This window comes from Stylophora pistillata, chromosome 7 (genome assembly GCF_964205215.1).
Source record: "Stylophora pistillata chromosome 7, jaStyPist1.2, whole genome shotgun sequence".
Classification (NCBI taxonomy): Eukaryota; Metazoa; Cnidaria; class Anthozoa; order Scleractinia; family Pocilloporidae; genus Stylophora; species Stylophora pistillata.
In genome coordinates this window covers 16,434,561-16,441,380 of record NC_142525.1, presented here as the reverse complement: position 1 = coordinate 16,441,380, position 6,820 = coordinate 16,434,561, and the positions used below count along the sequence as shown (strand labels likewise).

The 6,820-nt window shown below is 41.4% G+C and overlaps 1 pseudogene; it reads right to left on the bottom strand.

Moving 5' to 3' along the window:
• Nucleotides 1-294: 294 nt before the first annotated feature.
• Nucleotides 295-6,575, bottom strand: LOC148726858 (uncharacterized; annotated as a pseudogene).
• Between the last annotated feature and the right edge of the window lie 245 nt (nucleotides 6,576-6,820).

Genomic DNA, 6,820 nt, shown 5'->3' with positions numbered 1-6,820 from the left:
TCTCGTCTTATTCGTCTTGAAAAACGTGCAGCTAGATTGCTCCTTGATGCCGACTTCACTCAATCATCTGTAAGGTTATTTTCCAACTCAAATGGCTTCCTATCTTCGACCTCATAAAAGTAAGAAAACTTGTACTTTTATTTACTATCCTCAATAATCCTGATGCTCCTTTTTGTCTTAAACGCAAATTCAATTTATTGTCTTCCGTTGGTCCAACTGGTTAGCGCACCAGAGCTTGCGCTTTTAGTCTTCAAGTTCCCTACCCACGTCTAATTCTGAAAAGCGCACATTTGCTTACTCTGCTGCCACACTTTTCAATTGCCTTGACAATGATCTTATGCAAATAGCTTGTGTATCTCCTCCTTCCTCTATTATTTTGATATTTGTGAACTTTGACTTGTTCTCTTTTGTGAAGGCAACGTACGCTGTCTGAGGCTGACTCTTTGCAATTTCGGAGAGCCGTTCGATTGCCTCTTTCCCTATGCGAATTTTCTCTTCACCAAACACCCTCCTTGCATCTGCAAGTGCCTCAGACTAAACAATCAGCCAGTTCTTTGGCCTGTTTACGAGATATCCATACTTTTCTCCCTCTTTACTCAATTTCTTGTACCTGTCGTACAACTGAGCGATTCTCCCTCCTCCGGCAGAGTCGTCTACAAACCACACCTGTTTAACTATCGGCCAGTTTACCCTCAGACTCTGAGTCATTAAAGGTCTATTGACAGAGTAACATGGCATCGCTAGGGATCCCGCTGCGTAGTGTTTTCTTGTGAAAGTATTTCACCTCCACCATAGATAAACAGTCTAGATAAGCTTCTATGGGTGTTAATTACATAGAGCGTCATTTCTTTTCATGTGATCTGGATATTTTGCAAAGCCGCTGACCTGTTCATTTGATTAAAGGCGTTACTTACATCGATCAGTAGAATTCCATTCGTTCCTTCTTCTTCAAACACATGACTCATTGTATGTATCGCAGCCTCTGCTCCTGCATTATGACCAGCATAAACTTGTAGGGGACCTGCCGCTTCTTTTATTTCCTTCTTTAAGAAACCACTGACTTTTTTCCCTCTATTCGCCTCAGGACCTCTCCAACACCGAATGGTCTGATTCCAGGGTTCTTGTCGAGCGGGATAAGCCTGCAAGATGTAAAGGGTTCGAGTAAAGATGGGTGGTAATATTTCTTGAGCAGATCTCTCCTAAACACCGCTATCTCTTCTCTAAGAGCACAGGATTCTCCTATAAAGCTCTGAGTCCATTCCAGATGGCCCTGCAGAGCCCTTGGTCTTGCTTGCTGAGTTGTAAATAATTTCGTCATCTGTGAGATCATACACGTTTGGTGGAGTATAATCAACTGGTCCGTGCAGCAGGCTCTCCTCTACAATATCGGCCGCCTCTGGGTGCTTGTCATGTACCCCTCGCAGGTCGTCTGTCTAAAGTCGAAAATTCCAGATGGGCGAAAACGATAGTGGACGATTTCTAAGGTTTTTCTCTTTGATTCCGCCTTATAGATTTTTCAGGCTGCCGCTTTTACTGTTCTTTACTGCATACACGTTAATTCATGCATACATGATTAAATTTTGAAGACAGCTTTTCATGATGATAATAATAATGATGATAACAACAAGAAGAAGAGGAAGAAGAAGAAGAATTTTTTCGTATCTTCGAATAGGGAAAGTGGGTTTGTACAACTGCTCAGAGTCGGTGTCGAAGTCGGAGATGCAAACGTTTGAACCGGTGACGGCATCAAGAAATATATAACTAGCATTGGATACAACAGCATAATCGAATGTAACTATCACCTTTGACTTCCTTTTCTTATCCTCTACGTGTCTTCCTTTTCTTTTGACTGATGAGCGGACTTGATACTAAAGGATGAGATGAAAGCAATGACAAGGAAATCACTACGAGGCACAAGACAACAGTTAGTATCGGAAAAATTGTATTACCGTGTCCGCTTTAATACAGGGTGTCCGGTCAATGCAGGTTTCTATGCACTTAAGGGCCTCTCACCCCAACCCCCCATATCCGCCCGTGCGGAACCACGTCCCTTGTACCACATGGACGTCATCAAATTTAACCCTCATAGACAATTGTGTCGCCTAACTTGTGCAGAGAAAACAGACATTTCAAACCGTATACAAATGAACGCAAATCGGTCAAACAAGCTAAAATCTGAAAAAGAAATTTAATTTTAAGGAAAATTCTTATAATAAATCCTGTTCAACAACTCACGTTACAAGTACTTCTAACTCCTCGGGAGTTTTGAAGAAAACTTTTTCCGCCGAAATGAAGCCCAGAATGAGCACGAAAAGAAACAATGAGGAGAAAACAAAAGGTAAAAGGGACAGTGTCACTTTTTGTACCTGCGTGCACGCGCGTACTTCGAAGGCTGTAATATAATTTGGCATCGGCTCGACTTGTAAACAACATTTTGGGAAGTTTTTTGTGCCGAATTATGACCAGAAAACGGTTCGACTAGCTTCACAGTACGAATGGGTTTATAAGGAAAATTATCTATTTTAACCGATATTACCTTACTGAAACTTTGGTCTTGACCAGCAGGATTGTCAGGTCAACGGCGTCGCACATGGACGGCTGTGCCTCCTTATTTTTAAGATCAAAGGATAAGGAATAAGTGCAAAAAGCAGTTAGGACTCAACGCCAATGTAAACTATCAAATTGCCTTTCGTTCTGTTTTTTTTCACTTGCCGCCCATTTAAGCAAACAAATATTATTAGCCAAAATTTACATGTATTACCCGGTTAGCTCAATTGGTTAGAGCACCGGATTGTGTTGTGCGGGAGATCGAGGGTTCGAGCACCGGCCGGACCAATACTCATGGTCTTAAAATAACCGCAGGCCCCGTCTCCTGCAGGGTTAGGGGTAGGAGACGTTAATTTCCCACGCACGAGATTACTGTGTGGTGAATGTCCTCCCCAGGGGTGGGATGGGTGGGTGTTCACAGGGCCCCATTTAAACTAGCTATCTGCTAAACTGGGCTACCCTTTATAAATATTCGTCAATACATACATACATACGTATCGGAAGTTGGGGCTTCCCAGGGCAAAACTCCTTCTCCCAAGATTCAAAGCTTCTTATTTTTCTCTGTCAAAGAGGATAAACATCATGCTTAAAACGTAGCCAGGCAATGACAAAGAGCACAAACACTTTTAATAAGCGCAGTACATGCGTTTTCGAAAAATCCCGTCCGTAGCAGGCGTTTAGAAGGTGGGTAAGGGGAAAATTGACGCGCGAGGCCCTTCGTGTGCTATCCCGTACATTGAGATATAAATCACGGGTAGCCTAAGCTCGAAATATGAGTGTCACCACTGTTATGTAACTTTCGAATTATAAGGGTTTATACGAAAAAAAAACCATTGTTTCTGTAAACTATGAACATGAAGAGATATGACTAAAAATCAGCTTGCCTTGTTTTAGTTGTGTGTTTAAGCCGATTTTTGTGTGAATGTTGTGGTGCTTATCAAATGTGGTTTTTCACGCGTAATTTTTTTTCATAGACGGTTTCTGTTTTGCAAAATTACAAGCGCGCGCTGCGAGAGCGCAAAAGAAAGTTAAGTTTGATTTTTGTCACCCGTGAAAATAAATCTCTCTCACGTGCTCGTATTTTCACGATCTTGATCGAAGCGCAAGCTTTAGTTTTTCGCGTGAACGGTCTGATTAGACAATTCAAGTTCCGTCAAGTACGATTTTGACAACGATAAGAACATTTTATAGTAAAAACATCCCTAAGAACAACAGACAGCGGTTACTTCTGCATAACAACGAATACAACCGCAAATTTCCCACACACACTTCGTATATGACTTGTGCTGTTTCACTGAAAGATGCGTGCAAACTTGCACAAGATATTTTAAAACGCAGCCAGACTGAAGACACTTACCCGAACATGCTTGTCCTCCTTTTTATACTTACTTACGGCAGAATCCCGGAGTTGGTTCTTCATCGCCTGAACTATCCACCTATACAAACAGAGGTCACATATTATGTTGTTATCTTTTATGAACAGACTGAAAAAGTCATTGTTAGACAAAAAGATTGCCCTTCTCTGGATTTTCCCTTAAATAACACACGAAGCAGCAAAGAGACAACAGTTACCTTTACAATTTCGTGTGATTTTTCGATGGTAATTAACATTGCCTCCTCTTTGTCCTCTATCTGGTACTTCCTCGACCAACATTTTGTCTCCTATCCTCTCACCGCATCAGTGAACCATTTCGAAGAGGAATCCATATTCTCGAATCGAGCAAAAACACTGCTGTACTATCATGTAATATGAGAAAGCGCAAAAATCGATTTTATCTGTTTCGCAAACAAAGGAGTTAATCACCGACACCGGAAATCGTGACCAGGTATTCCTCGCGCCCCCTTAAGTTTGTTTTCAGATTTTCCCGTGTCGGGGCCAATCACTTCTTGCGTAAAATCCCACGAAACCTGCGAAGTGGAACTATGATGGCTGTTGTTGCGTGCCGATATTTTTCGTCGGCAAAACGTAAAAGTCATAAATGAAACGATTCTGGCCGGGAAGTTTTATTGTCTGGAGCTTGGACATGTCAGGAGAGTTCCTTTGGCAGCTGCATTGCACCCCATGTTGTGAAACCATTTATAAAGACATTGCGCTTTTTCTTCGCTTTTTTGTCACATTTCTTCGCTTTGTGATGTTACAGTAACCGAGAATTCTAACCAGATATATGATTGAATATGTGCTTTCTCTGGGTTCTTAATTAATTTTTTTTAAAACTGATCAGGTTTTTCAAAACGAACTGGGATGTCCATGTGCTATTCACTTACTATTTCACCCCTCCCTACTCGCTATTTTTCGGGGCGATATCTACGTCTAAAAAGATCTAATGTCCACGTGCAATCCGTATCTTAAAAAATAGTTTTTTTTTTCTTTAGTTATTTTAGTTAAATTCGGTTTAATTTTTCTTTATCAATTAAGAAAACTTGACAAGTAATTTCTTCGAGATCGATTTCGATATTAAAATTAGCAATAAAAAAGCAAGACATTTCGACCTCTCCGATGTCATTTTCAAGTGAGTAAAAGTTTTCCAAAATCGCTTGAAAATGTAGAAAAAGTTGAAATGAGTAAAAATGTGGCGGACGCTACAACGTGATAAAATATGTAAGAAAGTGCTAAAAATATTTGTGGTAAAAACAATAGAACAATGATAACAACAACTACTCTAAACACCCAATTTGGCGCGAATTGAATCGTACTGTATGTTTAGTTTTGGTTTGAGTTCTGTGATAAAAAATATTCCAAAAATAAGACAGTCAAATTTGTTCTGACACTTTCTTAATATTCTAAGTCTTTGTGCTGTGTCGTCTGACTCCATATGATGCTGCCCTCTGAGGTGGTTTTCGATTGCCGATCCTTTGTGCTCCTCAATTCATTCACCGATCTTGTGTAGTCTACCATCCGCCAATTCAGTGAGTCAAGTGTCCGAAGATTCACGTTCGCAAGTGTCTGATAAAAGAGAAGCCCCAATCAGAATCGTGTACGTTGCCCTTCAAAGATTTGAAATCTGCGAACGTAGTACGTAGACAGCTTTCTGACCTCAGTCGGAAGATCAATGGAGATATTATCCCGGTTTACACTAGTAGAGAGATAAAGGAAGAAATTAAGGTCAGAGAAGACAAGCTGCCTGTTGCAAGTCAGCAATGCGTGATGTATTAATTTCAGTGTCGCCTGCGCGATGCAGGCTATGTCGGCTACACGTGCCGACACCTTCACCAACGAATTGAGGAACACAAAGAATCTTAAGAAAATGTCAGGACAAATTTGACTGTCTTATTTTTGAAATGTTATGTATCTTGAAATTAGTTTAAGAACACGGGGAAAAAAAGGTACCCTCGACCCTGGACATTCTGCCTTCGCCCTCGACATGAAACCCTCGACCCTCTACCCTCGACAAAAAGATAGACTCCCAGGTTGCAATTGCATTTGATCTGTATCATCTTTTCCATAAATAAGCACACCATCGGCGAAGCATTTGACACTTGAAATACCCAGCAACTCTTGGTGTAAAATTTCACATGACTCACGAGCCAAACGACAAACGAGGCATGTGATATCTCCCATGAGGAGTGCCTAAAGTTGTCAATAGACTAGACTCATCGTCCTGTACCAAATGCCGAAAAGCAGATATAAGATCAACTTTAGTAAACACTCGAGCCCCTGCAAAATCGGGCAGCGAATCGTCAATAAAGAGAATCTGGTATCTAACCCTCTTCAGTGCAGTATTGAACGCCTTAGGATCAATGCAAACCCGTAACTCACCAGACTTGTTAGCAGCGACAACGAACTGGCTGACCCATCAAGTACCTCGAGATTCTGCAACCTTTGAAGTTCTGCCTTAAATTTCTCTGTGACTGAGACAGGCAGTTTCCTTGCTGGGAGAATTACCATTTGGGAAGCCTTGTAGATGAACCTTGCCAGGCAGCTTGCCAAGGCCGTCATCAAACACATCTACGTATTTCATGATCAGATCATCTTCCAAATTCTTCACAACACTCACAAAGGTCTCCTTATGCACGGTTAGCAAACCCATTTTCTCGGTGGCGTTTCAACCCAGAAGCGGAATTAGATTTTCCTTCACGACCAGCAACCTTACTTTGTACTTGATATTGATTCGGGGACTTACAACTGGCAGAGCATATGTCCCCACAAGCTTGACCTTGGTGCCATTCCACATAACAGGGTGTAGTCTTTAGCGTTACACGGTAGCGTGACACGCCTTTCATCATGTAGCTAAACATGCTGGGAATAACGTAATTTTTACATGTGATTCCAATG